This window comes from Podarcis gaigeae, assembly GCF_964106915.1.
Source record: "Podarcis gaigeae genome assembly, chromosome: 8".
NCBI classification, from domain to species: Eukaryota; Metazoa; Chordata; class Lepidosauria; order Squamata; family Lacertidae; genus Podarcis; species Podarcis gaigeae.
Window position 1 is genome coordinate 34,141,970 of NC_139684.1, and position 21,083 is coordinate 34,163,052.

The 21,083-nt window shown below is 43.6% G+C and overlaps 1 long non-coding RNA gene across 2 annotated transcripts; it reads right to left on the reverse strand.

Moving 5' to 3' along the window:
- Positions 1-2,762: 2,762 nt before the first annotated feature.
- Positions 2,763-20,417, reverse strand: LOC310849838. 2 transcript variants are annotated; one of them, XR_014567121.1, is made up of 4 exons: positions 19,249-20,417; positions 18,672-18,897; positions 6,447-6,594; positions 2,763-3,435 (listed from the first exon to the last, which is right to left on the reverse strand). It is a non-coding gene; the product is annotated as an uncharacterized lncRNA (long non-coding RNA). The 2 variants fall into 2 exon arrangements; XR_014567120.1 differs by lacking the exon at positions 6,447-6,594.
- Between the last annotated feature and the right edge of the window lie 666 nt (positions 20,418-21,083).

Sequence of the window (21,083 nt, forward strand, 5' to 3'; positions counted from 1 at the left end):
GCTTTCATATATTTACTTCAAATTTATATACAATACTTAATTTTATGCCATTTGATTGTAATAAAACTACTAAGTGCCTTACAGTGGCATAGCGTGGGTTGTCAGCACCCGGGGCAAGGCAAGTAATTTGCGCCCCCTAACCCGTGAGAGAGAGAGAGTGAGCCAGGTAGGGGCAGAGAGCTGCGAGTGTGAGCGTGCCCCCCCAGATGTTGCGCCCGGTGCGGCCGGCCCCCCTGCACCCCCCCACGCTACGCCACTGGTGCCTTATGAGCAGTTTTCTTGAATTAAGTGCATTGTAAATTTCTTTGAGAATTCTTTTTTAAGTGTAAAGCAATATACAAATCTTACCAAATCAATTCTGTGGGAAATAGATAAGATTTCAGGGTGGGTTTTTGCTTGCTTGCTTGCTCTTTTGTCTGGATAAGAACAGATTATTTTAAAGTTTTTAGGTTAAAGTCTTTAAATCATAAGTCGCCTTGGAGGCTCTTTTTGAGCTGATAGGCAACTCATACTTTTATAAATTGACCCTAGTGTACAGTTTACTTTTCATGAACTTTCTGCATCCCACCCCCCTTTAAGCCCATTCATCCTTGCTCACCTGTGTGCCTTCGTTACATATCTTTAGGCACCTGGCAAAAGCATTCCTCTTCTCCCAGGCCTTTGGCTAACTAAGCAATCTATGTCCTTTTAAACTGTGGGGAGCAGGTTATTTTTGTTTGTTTGTTAGTATGTCATGTATTTTTATATTGTAAACCACTCTATGATCTTGGGGTGAAGGGTGGTATAGAAATTTAATTAATATTAATCATACCACATTGCCCCAGAATTTTGGTAACTATCATACTGAGTGCCTTGGCGCATACCCCGAAGTGCCTTGTGATGAAAAAGGCCTATGTCTCAGGGGTAGTGCACATAGTCTGCATGCAGAGGACTCAAGGCAGCAGTGCCAACTTGAATAAAATATTGGGGGGGGGGGCTCTCCTGCATAATTGATCACATGACATGGTGCATGCCGACCATTTGAATGGCAATGCAATATTTTATTGGGGGAAGGCGAAGCCCCCTCGGCCCCTAGGAATTGGCTCCTATGCCCTAGGCTCAGTCTCTGGCAACTCCACATAAAATGTTCCAAGCTAGTAGGGCAGGTGGGAGACCCCATATCTGCTTAAAGTAGGGGTAGAGAACCTTTGGACTTCCAATGGGTTTTATTCAGTGTAAGGCAGTTTCCTATGTTCCCCATTGCATGTTATAGAGAAGGGCTGTAACTCAGAGGCAGAGCATCTGCCTTGCATGCAAAAAGTCTCTAGTTCAATCCCGGCATCTTCTGGTAAGGCTGGGAAAGGCTCCCTCTATGAAACCCTGGAGAACCTTTCCTGGGCCGTGTAGGCGATGCTGAGCTAGATGGATCAGTGGTCTGACTCACTATCAGGCAGCTTCCTATTTTCCCAGCAGGGCACTGTTGCTGGGTGTGCTCAGCTGGTTGAAACCTTAAGCAGAAGCTCTTCACGCAGCAACGTTGCAGACCCAACCTGTATTAGTAAATACTGGTTGCTTGGCAGCAACAGCAAAAGAGGAATGTTGCCGCCACGATCTGCTTCTAGACTTCCTGAAGGCATCTGATTGGCCACTGTCGGAAACAAAATACACTGGGCTAGATGGACTTTTGGTTTGATCCACAGGGCTCCACTTCTTCCCCGCCATCTTCACTGGTCTACTTGAACATAATGTATTAAGTAATGCCACAAATGTAAACATGAGAATGCTGGAATACTTAGCCAGACCGAAATCCCCTTTCCCCTCCTTTTTGTATACGGTGGTTTCCTTTCAACAGCAACAAAACCTTAATCCACTGTAGCAGAAATCTATACATTTTAAATATCTGTAGGTGACAACCAGCATAATGCCTTCCAGGTTTTGGATTTCATCGGACAGCAGCATAACAAGAAATTGTGTGCTGAAAAGCAGGAGCGCTTTGTCTCTCTCCCTCATCCCTCCCCCTTTTGTCAAACTTAGCTTTACGCGAGAGGTAGCTAAGATCACACATTGATTTTTATTTAGAACAAGGACTTACAGATCTGTACAGGACTTGTAATGAAACTGGCAAATCTCTGAGCAACTAAAGGTTCTTCAAGGCACACGATAAACGCTTGGTGGTCCTGTTTTGTCGCAGATGTGACATGCATTTGATGAAGACTGTCGTTGCCTGTAACAGCTTATGCCACAATGAACTGGATAGACACTTGCAAAGTGATGTGTTCAGGAGGCAGGAAGGAACAGACTGCACACACATCTAGAGGTTTGTGACATTTCTATAGGAGATGCCTATGTAGCTAAGCAGGCAAGTTGCTTTTCAGCTCTGCAAGCCTGGGTGGGTGCACTGTGTAATGTACAGTTACGACCTGTATCAGGGATGGTGGAGAAATTAGTTTAAGTTTGCGTTTAAAGGAGAAGCTACCTGTTTCACATTTCTCAACACAATGCATGAACTGAAAAGTAGCTGTCCTTCAACATTTGCACCTCTCCAAATTTTGCAATGCTTTTCTCCATTCAAGTGATGTGTACAAAAAATGTATATACCAGGGTAAAGTGTTCATAAAGATGTATATATTAGTGAAAATATCAAAGAAAAGTGCATTGTTTTTGGAGATACTGCTTTGCAAAAAAAAAAAAAGTGTATATTAGGCAACATTACACACAAAAAATGTGTTTATTAGGATACATTCACACTGAAATAGTGCTGAGGGTTTTTCCCCCAAGTGGAAACTGATATGGGAATGTGGAGAACTGGAGACTGGAAAAATGAGAAACTGAGTGAAACCAAAGTTGACACGTTCTTCCACCCGTAGGCCTGATACATTTCTACATCATGCAGATGACCTGTAAAGAGTGAGTGAACATACTGTGGCTGTTGGACAATAAATGCCCAGTGCTGAAGCACCTGTAGCATTTGGAAATGTATTCTTAGCCATTCATTCTGAAGGTGTTCTGCAGGTGCGCATTTTTAACTACGAATGTTGGGGAAACTCTTTTCTAATAATAGCATTAAGCGTACCTAGCAAAGCACAGGCCGGTTTGTTTCCACCAGCGGCTGCTGTGAGAGAGAGTGAGAGGCTTCCTTTTTCCATACACTTCTTCTCCAGCGTTTCCCCCCATCATCATTGTTCGCATTTTAGGTTGGAGTACTATGGAGTTTCAAATCCCATTTGCAAACAAACGGCGAGTCATTAGCCATGAAGAAACGGAGATTATTGTGAAGGGTGGGAGAGGTGGGGTGCGTGGAATGTAATCCTGCTTCATTCTCTCGCAGCCATGAATAACCGATACACATGTCTTTCCACCGTGGAAGTTATGCGATTAACAGAAGCCATTTCGTCAGTTGAGTTGCCACTTTCAGGGGATGCTTACCATCAATCTGCATCTTGTATAATCGACTTCCTCTTTTTTTCTTTTTTTTGCAAAAAAAAAAAAAAAAAAGAGAATCAAAATCAGAGCTTGCCTTAGGAATTAGGGTCTCCTGAATTGGGCCCATAGAGTCACAATGTTAATGGGACCTCGAAGATCGGCTAATTCAGTAACCCAACCAGTACAGGAGATCTGCTGATCTAGCACACCTCCCCTCAGCCCTAGCAAGCATGGCCAGTGGCGATGGGAGTTGTAGTTCAGCAAATTCTGGAAGGCCAAAGGTCCCCCAATCCCTGCTTTATGATATTTAGCACCTGTTTGGAAACAGTCTAAAATACACTTGCAAAACAAATGGAGGAAGGAAACCCATATGAAGCATTATATTCATGACTGGTGAGATGTTATGAGATGGCCGACCAAACATATGTTGTGCCTCAGTGGGAGTCTTGTTTATCTTTATTTTTTAAGAACCCACCTTCTTCACTGTACAGCTCCTCTGTCTCATTCGTGTCTCTAGAGGATGCCGGTGAATGGCTTATCTCCTTAATTCTTCCATCCACTTGGTGGTGTAATATGCAAAGGAAAAATGGACCCGTCGCATTCAGCATTTCCGCATTAATGAAATGTGGATTTCTATTTCAGATAATGTAACTTGCTGGATTATTTAATAACCCTGGAACTTGTTAAGAGCTCGGCTAAGCTGCTGAGTTATTAAAGTGGGAAGAAATAGTCTTTCAAACAGTTGTTTTATGAGGAGTCTCTGTAGTCGTTGGCTTTGAGTTTATCCAATGATAAAGCTATTTGCTAAGGTTGCCGTTTTACTTCATTATGGCAAAATCACTTATTTGGGAAATAATGGAGAAATCAAAACTTTTTTATATTTAAAAAGTTAGAGGAGATTAAACCCCCCCCACATTTTGCCTATTTATTTCTCAGCATTCATAAGCTGTGCTAAGAGGAGAGGGTTTGAGATTCAAAGGTGGAAGCCACACCTTCTGCTCAGGAAACACTAAACCAGTTCAGAGGTGCACCTAGGCTCCCTGGGACCCCTGGCAAGGAGCAGTATCTGCATCCCAATCCCTTGCACCCATGGCAATCGCCAGCTTGTCCTTCACAATTTTTGTGCCTGCTTGGACCTGCATCCTTGGCGGGGGCCAACCTGACCAACCCCTAGGTACATCCCTGCCAGTTTGACAGGTAGTTCAGGTGTTCAGGGCATGATGCTAATAACATCAACGTGGCAGGCTCAATCTCCAAGTGGGTGGGGATATGCAGGCTCTCCTTCCAAGGGAGACAGAGGAGACTACAGGCTACATAACACCATCAAACCATTGCTCCATCTTGCTTAGTATTGTCTCCATCAGGGGTAGCCAACATTGCACCCTCCAGATGTTGTTGGACACCAACACCCAGCATCTCCAATTGATATTACCAAGGGTCAGGGATGGTGGTAGTTGGAGTCCAACAGCAACTGGAGGGCACCCTGGTCTACACCTATAGGCAATGGCTTTCCAGGGTCTCAGACAGGTGTCTTTCCCAGTCCCACCTGGGGAGGACAGAGATTAAACTTAGAACCTTCTTCACGGAAAGAATGTGCTATGAACTGTGAGTCTTCTCCAGAGAGGCATAGTTCAGTGGTGGATAACACTGCCAGATTCAAAAACAGAACAGCTTTACACCTTTTACTCTCTAGGTCAGTGGAATATTTTTTCATGCCCAGGGCAGTTTTCTTTTTAAAATTCTAATATGGGGAAGCTTTCAGACATGTGGTCTCTCAACTGCAGGCTCAAATGTAAAACTCAGCAAAAGCTAAATCATATGACTCTCTTGATCACCAGCAACACAACCTCTTCTGTTCACTCTCAGAAACAATGACCTGTCACGTGCAGCTGCTCCACATTTTGTGCAAATTAATTTATTGAGTTATTTGACAGCTATTTGAAATCTTCCCTGGAAATTGGACTACACATTTACCCCATTTAACAACAACAACAACAACAGCATATCAGACACTGGTATGGTTATCATCTCTCTCTCTCTCTCTCTCTCTCTCTCTCTCTCTCTCTCTCTCTCTCACACACACACACACACACACACACACGGCAAAGCTGATTGGCACCCCTAAAAAACCCCACACCTGGTTTATGGGTTATTAAACCATGGCTTAGCATTCTGTGTGAACTTTGCAGCTTAACTATGGTTTGTTTGCTGGTGACAATGTATTGTTGTTGGTTTGTGAACTTTGGTTTGTTTTAACTATAGCTTGATGTTATGTGTGAACCCAGCATGCTTCCTTAACCATGGTTTGTTTGACCACCCTCTCCCAGACTCTCACCAAATCACGGTCTTCATAAGGCAAGAACAGCTGCAAAACAAGACAAACTTTGGAGAAACAAGCCATAGTTCTTAAACAAACCATAGCTTACACAACAGCTAAGCCTCGTGGTCTGGATATTGTACACAGGTCCCATTTTCAGGGCACTTGTTATGTGAAATTTCAGTTATCCAAGCACAAATAATTATTCCCGAACCTTTCTACACAAATGGCTGATTCAGATATCCAAACAGCTGGAGTTTGCCCATTTCCTTACTTGCTGTGCTGGTCAATGGCAGCCATTTCATGCAGAAACCAGGGAGGGAGGGAGGGAGGGAGGGAGGGAAATCAGCCAAATCAGGGAATAGGAGAAATTGGGCAAATTGGTTTTTCCTTTGTTTGTCTTTTGCCTGTTGGCTGCAGCAGTTTGGGAGTGAAAAATCAGGCAAATCACAGATTAGAAATGTTTCCATAGGAAATAATAGAAATTGTCAGCTCACCTAATGAATGATTTTCTGGGAACACATTGTATTGAGAAAGCAGGACCTGCATTTACTATAGATTTTCAATGGGGGCCTGGCAGACTTTTGCATGCAGGCTAAAATAGGGTTAAACATACATTCACTAATGGTATGTAGAAGCCCAAAGAGATAATCTGTCAAAAACTTAGACGCATCATCATTGCACTGGTGTGGAAGACAGTCATGCAGTCTTTGGTTGGTTTACATACCAGAAAGCAGCGAAGAATCTGAGCTTTGGAAATTCATAGTTGACATTGTAACATGTGTAAGACTTCACCGCAGTGTGAATTCCTTTGAGCGTCAGTTTCTTTTAGAGGGGATTAATTGCCACAGATGCTCCAGGCCCTGGAAATAGCTCTGAACACACCACACAGATTAATTTCAACTGTTGACTCTGTGTGTGTGTGTGTGTGTGTGTGTGTGTGTGTAAGTGGAGACCCATGCAGTTTCATGGAGGGCGTTGTTTTGTCTGTAATGCCTTCTTTGCTGTACAGTAATTTCTTTTGTTTATGCAGCATGATGAAATTGCATGTCACTCTTCCAAAGTAAAGGAAAATAGGTCTCTGCCCCAAAGGACTTACAATCTGGGATGGGACACATGCTGGGAAAGGTTGTGGGTCAATGGTAGAGCACACACTTTGCATGCAGAAGGTTCAATCCCCAGCATCCCCAGGAAGGGGTGGGAGAGATGGGTGCTGAAATCCCGGAGAGCTGCTGCCAGTCAGTGTAGACTATACTGAGCTAGATGGTGCCGTGGTCTCACTGGGTGTTCTTGGGCCCATGTCTTGCATGCAACTCTGCCCCCCATTTCAGCCATTTGGTTGGCATGTTTGGGGCGTTCTGCAGCATGTTCCCCACTGCACGGGTGTATCTGCTCTTCTGCCTATGCAATGGGGCAGAATCCTAAAGCCCCTCAGCTGGCAGGTCTTCATTCCAGGATTACATAGGAAGCTGCCTTGCACCAATTCAGAGCGTCGGTCCATCTAAGCCCAGTACTATTTGCGCTGACTAGCAGTGGCTCTCTAGAGCAGAAGTGGGCAACCAAAGGCCTGGGGGCCAGATGCGGCCCAATCGCCTTCTAAATCTGGCCCATGGACGGTCTGGGAATCAGCGTGTTTTTACATGAGTAGAATGTGTCCTTTTATTTAAAATGCACCTCTGGGTTATTTGTGGGGCCTGCCTGGTGTTTTTACATGAGCAGAATGTGTGCTTTTATTTAAAATGCATCTATGGGTTATTTGTGGGGCATAGGAATTCGTTCATACTTTTTTTCAAAATATAGTCCAGCCCACCACATGGTCTGAGGGACAGTGGACCAGCCCATGGCTGAGAAAGATTGCTGACCCCTGCTCTAGAGTTTGAGACGGAGGTCTCTCAGAGCCCAGCCTGAAGATGGAAATTGGGACCTTCTGCTTGCAAAGCAGATATAGTGGAACCTCGGGTTACATACACTTCAGGTTACATACCCTTCAGGTTACAGACTCCGCTAACCCAGAAATAGTGCTTCAGGTTAAGAACTTTGCTTCAGGATGAGAACAGAAATCATCCTCCCGCGGCGCAGCAGCAACAGGAGGCCCCATTAACTAAAGTGGTGCTTCAGGTTAAGAACAGTTTCAGGTTAAGTACGGACCTCCAGAACGAATTAAGTACTTAACCCGAGGTACCACTGTACTCCCCTTTCCCAATGACACCCTGGATCCTCTATAAATTCTACAAGCAATCTCTGCAGTCCGCCCAGAAATCTCTTCTTCTCTGTTCCTAATTGTTACCCCTCCTCATTGTTTGTAGATCCTTAAATAATTGTTAACCTTTTGGGGCTTTAAGTTTGTTACTTATCATGACCCTTAAGCCATTTCTGAAATAATTATTTTCAGGGATGAAGCTCCTCCCCACTGTAGGAATGGCATGCATCTGTTTACCTCCTGACACATACTACCTGGAACCGAGCTTTTAAAATGTCTCACAGGGTGATTTCACCTTCTTAATCATCTCAGATAGCACTCTGTCACCATGCAGCTTCCCATCTTGGTATAGAGTTTATTTTATATACAGCTGGTGGCCATTTTGAGTGGGGCTTCCGTTTCCAGCCCCTGTATGTGTTGGTGGAGCGCTTATAAGTGTTCCCCACCCTGTTACGCCCTTTTAGTGATGTGTTGTTTTATCGTTTCAGGTCACTTCTGAGTTCTCGCCATGTGTGTGCGCAGTCTCACACCTTTCAGGCACACATTAATTGGTTGTTGCCTGTAATACCAATATACAATGCACAACTGCAAATAATTGCAATGCATATTTAGAACAGAGGTGCCCTATTTTCCATTCACCGGAAGCTTTCTGATACCTGGATCTTTCTGACCTCACATTAGGGAGTTCCCTGTAAAGAGGGATTAACCATGAAACCTCTCTGGGAATTGTAGCTCTGTGAGAGAAGGGTCTCGTAACAACTTTCAGCAACCTTAACAAACAACAGCTCCCAGGATTCTTTGCGGGGAGCCATGACTGCTTAAGGTGGCATAATGCTGCTTTAAGCATGTGGCGTGAATGTGGCCTTACTCTGACTCTTTTTTTTTTTTTTAATAAATTTTTATTAGGGGTTTTTACAAAATAAAGTACAAAAATAGACAACCTTTCTTTTATCTCAACAGAGTTTCATGACTTCTTTGGACTTCCTCACATCTCCCGCTGCCATTTTCATCATCATAAATTTTTCCCAGCAATTTATCATCTAATTTGCAAATTTTATAACCACTTATTTAAATATAATCCTCTGTAAATTAATTTCCCTTAATCTCACTTTACATCCCATTTCGATCCGATTTTGTGGTGGCCAATTATTTATGATCAAACATCCTACTTAACTTTCCACCAAATCACAATATTTTTGTAAATAAATCTTAAATTTCCTCCAATCCTCTTCAACCCTCTCTTCTCCCAGGTCTCGAATTCTGCCAGTCATCTCAGCCAGTTGCATATAGTCTATCAGCTGCATCTGCCATTCTTCCAGAGTGGGTAGATCTTGAGTTTTCCACTTCTTGGCGATAAGTATCCTTGCTGCTGCTGTTGCGTACAAAAAGAATGTTCGGTCCTTCTTTGGCACCATCTGGCCGACAATGCCCAGGAGGAAGGCCTCTGGTTTCTTAAGGAAGGTATACTTAAATACCTTTTTCAGCTCATTATATATCATTTCCCAGAAGACCTTCACCCTGGGACAAGTCCACCAGAGGTGAAAGAATGTTCCTTCATTTTCCTTACATTTCCAACATTTGTTGTCTGGCACATGGCATATTTTGGCTAGTTTAACTGGGGTCATGTACCACCTATATATCATTTTCATTACATTTTCCTTCAGAGCATTACATGCCGTGAAGTTCATCCCCGTGGTCCACAACCTTTCCCAATCCTCAAACATAATATTATGCCCAATATCCTGTGCCCACTTTATCATGGCCGACTTAACCATTTCATCTTGTGTATTCCATTTCAACAGCAAGTTATACATTCTTGAAAGTACTTTAGTCTTAGGTTCTAACAATTCTGTTTCCAACTTCGATTTCTCCACCTGGAATCCTAACTTTTTATCCTTTTTAAAAATTTCTTGAATCTGAGCGTAATGTAACCAGTCTCGCACTTTGTCTTTCATTTTTTCCAAACTCTGCAATTTCCAATTGTTGCCCTCTTTCTCTATTATTTCCCAATATTTCGGCCATTTGGCCTCCATATTGGGTCTTTTTCGGGCCTTAGCCTCCAGAGGTGATAGCCATCTTGGAGTTTTATTTTCCAATAGGTCTTTGTATTTTGTCCAGACATTAAACACTGCTTTCCTGACAATATGGTTCTTAAAGGCCTTATTGATCTTAACTTTGTCATACCATAAGTATGCATGCCAGCCAAATGCATTGTTAAAACCTTCTAAATCTAACACATCAGTGTCCTCTAGAAGTAGCCAGTCTTTTAGCCAGCAGAAAGCTGCGGCTTCGTAGTACAACCTTAAGTCTGGCAGGGCAAAGCCCCCTCTTTCTTTCGCATCAGTTAATATCTTAAACTTAATTCTGGGCTTTTTGCCCTGCCAGACAAATTTAGAAATATCTCTCTGCCACTTCCTGAAGCACTCCGTCTTATCCACAATTTGCAATGTTTGAAATAAAAACAACATCTTAGGCAATACATTCATCTTAATAGCAGCAATTCGGCCTAACAAAGAAAGCTTCAATTTTGACCAACTGTCCAAGTCTCTCTTAATTTCAGACCAACATTTTTCATAATTATCCTTAAATAGACTCAGATTTTTTGCTGTTATGTTTACCCCTAGGTACTTTACTTTTTTAACCACAGCTAGTTCTGTTTCTCTCTGAAACCGTTCTGACTCTGCATCTGTCAAGTTTTTTCCCAACACCTTAGTTTTCTGTTTGTTTAGTTTAAAGCCCGCTACCCGACCAAAGTCCTGAATCAATTGTAACACTCTTTTTGTACTAGATTCTGGCTCTTGCAATGTCAAAACAAGGTCATCTGCAAAAGCTTTAAGTTTATATTGTTTCACTCCGATCTGAATCCCTTGCACCAACCGGTCCCCTCTAATCAAGTTCAAGAGCACCTCCAGGACAGAAATAAACAGCAAGGGGGAAATCGGGCAGCCTTGTCGTGTCCCTTTTTCAATCTTAAACTCTTCTGTAACCACATTGTTAACTATCAGTTTTGCCTTTTGTTCTGAATAAATCGCGTCAATCCCATTTTCAAAACCCCGCCCCACTCCCATTTCTTTTAAATTCCCCTTCATAAATTTCCAAGAAATATTATCGAAGGCCTTCTCCGCGTCTATAAAAATTAGAACTGCTTTAGTGTTAATATTTGTTTGCAAAAGTTCCAAAATGTCAATAATGTTCCTTGTATTAGCAAATAAATGTCTTCCTGGGAGAAAGCCTGCCTGGTCTTTATGAATTATCTCATTTAAAACTCTTTTGAGTCTTCCTGCCAAAACGTCAGCAAATATTTTGTAATCCACATTTAAAAGGGAAATGGGGCGGTAGTTCTTAAGTTGTGTCTTTTCAGTTTCTGATTTTGGTATCAATGTGATGAAAGCTTCCTTCCACGATTCAGGCGCCTTCTTTCCCTCCATAATTTCATTGCTGACCTCCATCAATGGTTGAATCAAATAGTCACTTAATGTCTTATAGTACTTGGAGGTCAAGCCATCTGGCCCTGGAGACTTGCCCAACTTCATATTCTGAATGGCCTGTTCTATCTCTAGTCGTGTTATTTTACTATTCAGGAGTGATCTATTTTCTTGTGATAATTTTTTAAGTCCATTTTTCTCCAAAAATTTTGCAATCTCTTCCTCCTTTTGTGGCCCTTGAGTGTATAATTTCTTAAAATATTTCTGGAAACATTTTCTAATTTCCACCGGGTTCTGAATATTCCTTCCTTCTATTTCCAAATTTGTTACTATGTTCAGCTTTTGTCTCTTCTTCAACTGCCATGCCAGCAGTTTCCCACATTTATTAGCCGATTCAAATGTTTTTTGTTTCATTGATTTAATCTTCCATTCTATTTCCTGATTTATCAGTTTGGAATATTGTGCCTGATGAAGTTTAATTTCTCTCAAAATCGGCTGTGACTTCGGGTTTACTCTTAGTTTCTTCTCTAACTCTTTAATTTTCCCCAAAATCTTGTCCTTTTTCTCATTTTGTAGTCTTTTCTTTATGGCGTTCTGTTGTATCAAGAACCCTCTCATCACAGCTTTGCTTGCGTCCCAGATTGTTCTTTTTTCCACAGCAGTGTTCAAATTTATCTCAAAATAGTCCTTTATTGTTTTTTTGGCCTTCTTGATAATCTCCTGATCTCTAAACAGGTTGTCATTCATCTTCCATCTAAAGGAGCCGGTTGGTAATAATGTCATGTCCATTTTCAACGCGTTATGATCGGAGCAGGTCTTTGGGCAGATTTCCACTTTCTTCACCTTAGGAGCCAGACCTCTAGAAATCCATATTTGGTCAATTCTTGTCCAAGTCAGTTGGGCTTCAGAGAAAAATGTTCCTTCTTTCCCTAAGGGGTTCTTTGTCCTCCATATATCAATCCAGTCCATGTTGTCTGTCATTTCAAAAAAGGTCTTTGGTAGTCTGCCTTCTTTAGTAACCTTTTGGCTTTGTGACCTATCCATGTTTGTAGAAACGATCCCATTCATATCTCCCATCATAATGATGTTATCATAGTCCAGATAATCCAGCATAATCTCATGCAACTTCTTGTAGAATTCTGATTTCCCTTCATTTGGAGCGTAGATTCCTAATATCAAAATTTTCTCTCCTTGGTGCTGTATTTCAATTGCCAAAATTCTTCCATGTTCATCTTTAAATAAAAATTTTGGTGAGAGGCTCTCCTTTGCATATATCACCACTCCTCTCTTCTTAACTAAGTCCGAAGATATAAATTCTTGGCCTAACCTTTTGTTTACCAATATTTTTCTGTGGAGCCTAGTCACATGTGTTTCTTGTAAACAAGTAATGTCTAGTTGCTCCTTTTTTAATATGTGAAAGATTTTCTTCCTTTTTTCCGGACTGTTGCAGCCATTTATATTCCAACTTAAAAGTTGCAGAGACATCCTGGATAGATCTGTTTAGTTTCCTTGGGATGGTATTTTGTTCTGTAAGTCTTCAGGGTTCTGAGGTACAGGCACCTGTGGTGGTTCAGGCCCTGAGGGTAGTTCAAGTCCTTTATGAAGGTCCTCTCCGTAGGCAGTCAAAAACTTATCCCTATCTTCCAAAGTTCTAATTTTAATCTTCTTCCCTCTAAAGGTAAAAGATAGTCCTTGGGGAAAGTCCCACCTAAAGATGATTGAGTTGCTTCTCAGCAGTTTTACTAAGTCCAAATATTCAGATCTAAGATCCAACAGCTGTTTAGGAATGTCCTTAAAAATCTCAATTCTTTTGTCCGAAATGTTCAAAGAGCTTCCGTAGTGCAGGCCCAAAATCTTGTCCCTTTCCTCCTTTGATCTCAACGTAATCAAACAGTCTCTGGGCCTTTCTCTCTTTGTGAGTCTTCCAAGTCTGAAGGCTGACACAATTTTAAAATCTTCCTCCTCTAGACCCCAGAACTTGGAGAATTCTTTGGTCAGAAACTCAGCTAGATTACCTTCTTCCACTTCTGGTATCGATCTTAAATTAATCTCCCTGTTCCGAAGTTCCAACATGGAGAGATAGGTCTGGTGTTCCCCAACCTGCTTACTGAGCGGCCTTACTTCTTTTTCCAACTCTCCCACTCTTTGGCTGGTCTCTTCGGCCAGTTTCTGATTTTCACCTGCAGCCTCCTTCAGTTGTCCGATTGCTTGTGCATTCTGTGCAACTTGCCCAGATAATTTGTTTAAAGTTTCTGTATTAAGGTCAATTTTCGCAGTTTGTTGGTCAACTTTCCTCTCCAAAGACTCCAATTTCTCAAGAATTCTCTCTAGTACAGAACCAGATCCTCCTGAGGCCATCTCTTCTAGTTGTAAATCCTCAGTTTCTTCCTCCCCTGCCTGTGACAGGGAGGTAACTTTTTCCTCCGAGGGCAAAGTGGGCACAGATGATCTGCGTGCTTGTGAGGCTGCAGTTACGGTTGTCAGAGTTGTTTGTCTGGTTCTTAATCCCTTTCTTTTTGCGCCACTCATTCCAAAGTTATCTAGCAGTCAAGGTCAAGCTGAGTTATTCCCATGGGAAAGCTACGGCCCAGATGGTAGCAGTCAAACAAAGGGCCGGGAAATAGAAAGTAAAACAATGTTTTTGTTGTAAATCCTCAATCCTCTAGGGGGAGCATAAAATGTCCTAGGAAGAAGAGTCCATTCCACATACGAAATCTGAACCAATACTTAGGGATCTTCACAAAAGTAGTTTTAGCAGAGTTGGTTTTAGGTTTGCCACAATATTTCAAGTTGTGCTTACTGGAGTTCCAAAATGCAAGAACGTAACCATTCTGAACTCCCTCAGACTGTCTCAAAGTTTAAATAGAATGTATCCAAATTTGCAGTCTGACAGTTCTACTGCTCAGGCAGTTCTGACACCTGGGCTTCTTAAACAGAATTGTAATCCACAAAGAAAGGAGTATATAAGTCCTAATAAAAGTCCAAAAATCAATTGCTTACAGTCTTTAAAGGGAAAAGTAATTTCTGCGGGTGCTCAATCTGAGCTGTCAAAAGTTCTCTCTATGCCTCCACTCCTCCTGCTCTTTGCTTTAAAAGTCAATGGCTGCGGAGGACGGACTTCCTTTTCCTCGTCTCTCCGCTTTCAGCTTATTTTCAATATTTTTAGTCCCGAAATTTAGTAAAGTCCTCAATTACTCACGGGTTGTTACGTTTTAGAATCTTGTGTTGAAGGAAGAAAGGTCGGCGCTCACCGGCAACGGCAACGCGGCTTCGCTCCGCTGAATGCGCATAGACCCACAGCGCCGCTACCCCCTCTGCGATCCGGAGCCCCTTACGGGGTTCCCTCAACGTTTCGGGGGTAGCTCCTGGCGCCCGCCGGGTCCCGAGACCGCAGGCTTCCGCTGCCTGCGGTTTTCCAGAATGGGTCTCCGCTTCGCCGTAGCGGACGACCCTTTTCCAGCGTAGCTTCCCTCTCCCGGTTAGGAAAGGGCAGCCATTACCGTTCGCGCCGCCTCCGGAAGCCTTACTCTGACTCTTGACTTGACTCTTCAGCTCTGCTCCCTAGAGCAACTTGTGGATCCCGGCGGTCCCCCAGCAGCTGCAGTTGGCAGGCATATTAGCCCAAGTTGCCCAGCATGGAACTGGGCACACATAACACAGCACGGTAAGCTGTGATAAACAGACTGTGCATTGCAGCTATTTTGCAAGAAGGAAGTACGGGGCAATGGCTGTTGTTGTTTTTAAGAAGAATTTGCTTTCCTCCCTCAAGTTGCCTCTTTTGATCAGCTTCTGCTGTGCCTATTTCCATGCCCACCAGAGAGACAGAAGGCAATTTCTCCAGTTTTCATGACAAAGGTCTTGCTATAACAAGGTATTTTGCAGTCTGGGGAGGGCGGGTGGCGGAGGTGGAGGAAGGATGGGTAAGAGCACTGCTCTCTAGCAAAGGACTCTCTGACAATCTCTCAGCTTAGTTGTGTTGATTTGCAGGACTAGGAGGGCAGTCCAGAGCAGGAAAGGGCAGGGAGAGAGGCGGCTTTGCTAGCGATATCAAGATCAGAGGAGTGCAAGGAATGAAAGCAACGGGGAGAGAGGAAATGAGAGAGGAAACCTCTCCAGCACCTCATCATAATGATCGCAACTCCACGCTTAATATTTCTCCCCTCGCTTTGACACGGAAAGCGACAGAACATTTTCTCCCCTCCTCCCTTAGTGCATTGCAACTGTGTTCTGTTGTAGGAGGGGAAAGGTTCAAACTAAAGATTTCTCACCCACAGAATTATATTATCGCCGTTACGTGGCAAGTCCTAACCGTGTCCTTTATTATTTATTTGAAAGTATTTCTGGACTTCTTTATATTTCAAAAATCTCCGAGTGGCGTACACAATGTACAATATGAAAACAAGCTCCAGTGAAGCAACCCACAGCATTCGCAACCCACGTCTGCGCACGCACGGGTTGCAATTTGGCACTTCTGTGCATGCGCAAAGCGCGATTTAGCGCTTCTGCGCATGCGCGACTGCCGAAACCCGGAAGTAACCCGTTCCAGTAACTCCGGGTTTTGGCGGGTCCTTAACCTGAAAAAACGCAACCTGAAGCGTCTGGAACCCGAGGTATGACTGTAATAAACAGTATAAAACAACAGTATAAAAGCATATATAAGCATGGAAAGGCAAATAAAAGAGATCAAGGGGATTCATACACCAAAAAAAGGGTCTGATCTCTTGGGTCAAAACAACAACAACAACAACAACAACAAAAGTCTTCACAAGATGTCTGAAGCAACAGATGTCTGTGATTGTACAGGTTTATTGCCTTTTACTAGGTGCAGTCCCATGAAATTTCATACATCCGTGTAGCTATTTGTCAGGAGCCCCATGGAAACCTCTTGGCAAGATTGGTCAGAGGAGGTGGAGAATTGGGATGAGACTACTGAGACTGTCAAGCGACATCCTTACCACAACACAGCCTGACGTCCCAATGGTGGAGAGAATTGATGGAGTTAGCCCCAGCTCTGCCCTCTGAGGGTGTGGTAGACCTGACAACTGAGGAGGCATGCAAGCTTGAGTTGGCCAGTGAATCGGCCTGGCAGGCGTAATTCCCAAGGATGCTCCAGCAGACCTGCTGGTGTGAGTAACCTTAGTCTATTCGCAGGAGTGCCCACTTTCTTGCCCAGTACCGTTGCTTTGGACTAGAACGGCACCAATAATTTTGTCCACCATGCCTTCCGAAAAGAGAGCCAAGAGGGCACGTTAGGCGTTGAGGCAATTACCACCATACATTCACACCATACATTTAAAGCACTATGATACCATTTGAAACAGGCATGGCTTCCCGCAAAGAATTCTGGGAGCTGAAATTTATTAAAGGAGCTGAGAGTTGTTAGGAGACCCCCCCATTCGCCTCACAGAGCTACCATTCCCAGAGTTCCCTGGGAAGAGGGATTGATTGCTAAACCCAGGTGCTTAGAGAGAGTCTTCACACTGAAGATGAGCTGTTTGTTTTCACAAGCTTTGAGGCCTTATTGGGGGGGGGGTGGCATCACTGGTCTAGAAAGACCTCAGCATAATGCAGCTCCCTATCTTCCTATCTGACCAGAGTGGTCTGTCTCTCTCCTGGCAGGTTTTTGGGTGGGAAAGAAGAGGACCACAGAGATAAAAAGGGAGTGGCAGAATGAGAGGGGGGCAGTGATGGCCTCCTTAGGTATAGAGGAGAAACTAGATTCAGTTTGGATTTGAAGGCAAACCTACCCAATTCCCATTTACTGAAGTACGCAGAGGGAATACTGTTACAATATGCAAACCAAAACACAGAAATCCTTTGAAATTTGCACTTCTCTAGATTTTGCAGTGCAGTTCTGCAGCCGAAACTATACGAAAGGACACCGGGTGGTATGCAGCTAAGTTTTACTCAGAGTAGACCCACTGAGATTAACAGATTTAACTTTCTCATGCTCATTATTTTTAAGGGGACTACTCTGAGTAAATCTTAACTGCACACTGCCCAATATACTAAAGCATGCGGATAAATCCAGATGCTAGTGAAAATAACATACACGACTTAGGGGGATTTGCTTTGCAAAAATGTGCATATTGGGAGAAATTCGCACTAAAATACTAACGAATTTTCATGGGGATATTTTTTTTAAAAGCAAACTGATGTGGAAATGTGGAGACGTGAGTTTAAGACTGGAGAAAAAAGAAACTGAAATGGACAGATTCAACCATCCCTGGGTTTCACCTGCCACTCCAAAAGGTGACCTCAGGAGCACAGCAAAATGGTTACACCTGTTATAAACTGTTCATCGTATAGATTACTATAGCAGCCGTGGCCAGGATTACTGGGGTAGTTGGGTGAATGGGTTGACGTTTGTTTTTCCTGGCTTCGTAAGACTGCAGTTTTGGAGATTTGCAAGAGTTCAGGGAAGCTTCCACTGCAAGCCACATCTGATCTGGTGGAAATCCGGCTGAGTTCAACTGTCCTCCCAAATCTGCCATCTCTGTGGTGCTTCCCCAGTGGCATAGACACGTCTCGTTTACATCTCTCACTCCCTGTTACTAGCGCATTAGAGCCCAGTAACAAAGATTGACAGTATCAATAATATGTAAATTCGTCTTTTTAATATCTTTTCTCTCCCTAGGAATGTTTGACATCACCCAGGGAAAAACAACAAACGCGTTTCATGTAGTCGCAGATCAGAGCATCTCTCCCTCTCTCCCCCTCTCCCTCCTTTCTTCTCCTTCTTCTTTAAACGTATCAATCATTGTATTCTGACATTGCGAGGAAATGTTCTGATTGGAGATATTTATGTCGCCAGTTATTAAAACGAGACAATTGCAATTAGGCGCACAGTGACGGCTTCTTATCTTCCAAATCATTTTGTCCTTAGATGAAACAACTTCCCTTTCTGCCCCCCCTGTACATGTCCCCCCTTCCTCTGTGTGTGTGTGTGCGTGTGCGTGTGTGTGTGTGCGCGCGTGCCAGCTTAAGCTGTCAAAACCGGATTCGGTAAATAGGAAGTGCTGTACTTCCCTGCAAAAGCTTTAGAAATTCCAAATGAAGTGTTTAATTATATAATTACCAAACAGACCGCCTCAGGTTAAATTCATTAGTGTTTCACCGGATTGCTTTCAGTGACTTCCCCGAGTACCCTCTTTTGCTTCTGGTAATAGAAACTTGTGGAAGCAGATTGCACCAATCGTTTCTCTCTCTCTCTCTCTCTCTCTCTCTCTCTCTCTCTCTCTCTCTGCGATTGCCTAGGTGTTCTCGCAACTTTTTTATTTTTTGAGGGTGACACATAAAAGACAAAAAAAACCCCAAATCAACAAACCTGCCAGCCGGCCATTGTCGCTTTGAAGAAACTGTTTCAATCACTTTGCGTCGTCTTTATGTCAGTTTGCCAGATGGCTTGGGTCTTTCTGAGGTCCTGTACCAACGGGGCTTACAGAGTGCTGTTAAAGCTTCAAAGCCGCTTTTTAATCTTCCCGAACATCACAGGGGCTGCGAAAGTGACTTGGGCTCCCTGAAGTCTCTCCTACAAAAGAGGCCAAGCGAGCCTGGAAATGAAAGCCAGATAAAGGGATTGCGGGAATAAGAAACAGAGGGAAAAGAGCAGTGGTTAGTCTTTCTTGTAGCATTTCAAAAGGAATTCTAAGACAAATTATGGCTCTGGGTGTTTCCAGCCCCCACTCTTCCCCCCCATCCCCACCCCACCCCGGAAAGAAAAAGGACTGATGCAGCGAAGAGATGCTGAGGCAGAATATTTTGACCCAAAGAACCCTTAACCTTGTATGAAGCGAAAAACAATGAAAGCACCTCTTTTTAAAATCATCTTAAGACAGTGTCCCTTGCATAATTACCAGTGTGCATGTAAAGGAAAGAAGGAAGAGGTTGTGTTCTCCACTCACCTTGCCAGCGGCAATGTTAATAATGAGGTCTTGGTTTTTATTTTAGGGGTTGTTATGGGCTGTTGTTGTTTTTGTTTTTTTAAGAACCTCTTTCCTTAGTCTGTCTGCATTGCCACACTGAATGATGTTGTCCTCAGATGTTCATGACATTTGACGACAGTTGTGTTTATTCGATGTGGCACTCGATCTGAAGAAGTACACCTTTCTTCTACAGATAAAGGGCTGGCTGATATTGCGGTTGTTTTGGGGTTTTTGCCTCCTTAAAATGCTTAAGTTCATCCTCCTTGCACAAATAAATACTTGCAATGTGTTTTGAGCAGTGAACACGAGCTGAAATGAGAAACTGGAGACTGGTTGACCTTTAGAACCGCATTTAATGGCACACTAAATACTGGTTGCCCCCATGTGAGCTTAACATTTTGGTTGTGTCTGGTTGAGCTAAGAGCTTGATGGCTGTTTGGAAGCAGCCCATTGTAGGCATTCAGGAGTACAAGATGCCAATTGCCCTGGTGCCTGCAATGGTCCTCTTCACTTGACTTAGGGTTGGCAGAGGAAGCTGTCATCTCTTCAAGGGGTGCAGAGTTGGAAGGGACCCTAAGGGTCATTTGGTCCAACTCCCCACATGCAGTAATCACAGCTAAATAATCCCTGACAGATGGCCACCAAAACTCCAACGAAGGAGAGAACACCACTTTCTGAGGGAGTCTGTTTCACTGCCAAACAGCTCTTACCATCAGATAGTTTTTCCTCATGTTTAGTTGGAATATCCTTCCTTGTTCCATTGGTTCAGCTCCTACCTCTGGTGCAGCAGAATACAAGCTTGCTCCATCTTCAATAGGCCAGCCCTTTAGATATTTGAAGTCAGCCAAGATCCAGGGCCAGCATCAGGAACTGGCAGGGTCAGGAATGTGCTGAGGGGGCCGCAACTCTCCAGGGGGCCTGTTAACAAGAGCCCCTGCTCTTCAGTATTGCACCCTGCTTGCTTGACTCTCATTCTGGTCCAGGGCAACAGTTCCGGAGAGATGGAGGAGGCACAATAGATGCCACTGCTTGCATGTTCATTGAGTGTCTGCCTGGCAAGGGAGCAGGTGGAAATAGTGAGGAAAATGAAGATGGTAATTATGGTGGTGAGGAAGCAAATTCCTCAAGAGAGCGGTATCAGGCCATGGGTAGGCAAACTAAAGCCCGGGGGCCGGATCCAGCCCAATCACCTTCTAAATCTGCGGACGTTCCAGGAATCAGCTTTTTTTTTTTACAAGAGTAGAATGTATCCTTTTATTTAAAATGCATCTCTGGGTTATTTGTGGGGCATAGGAATTCGTTCATGCCCCCCCCAATATAGTCCGACCCAAGATCTGAGGGACAGTAGACCATCCCCCTGCTGAAAAAGTTTGCTGACCCCTGGGTCAGGCTGTGTGACTTCCCTGGAGCCCCCCCCCCCCAAAAAAAAAACCCTGGTTCTGGCACTGTATGGCTATTAAGATGCTTTGCTCTGGTGATAACAAGAGGCCATGATAAATAATCTTTGGAATGTTCATCTTATATTTTGAATCCTTTTCATATCACTTGAGGGAGGGAGAATGTATCTTTTCGCAAATGTCTTTGGCTGCAGGAGATAAAAAAGTGGCTGACTGACTATAGCAGGAGCCATAGTGATTCCATCACAATCTGCAAGATTGGTTTGGGGTATGGGGCAGAGCAGGGGCAGCCCCTCTGATTGGTGCTGAATGGCTGGCATTTTAAATTTCCCACAATGCCCTGGAGCAGCTGACATAGCGTTGCTCCAGGGCAAAGGGGAGAATTTAAACTGCTTTCCACACCTCAGCCTGGGGTAG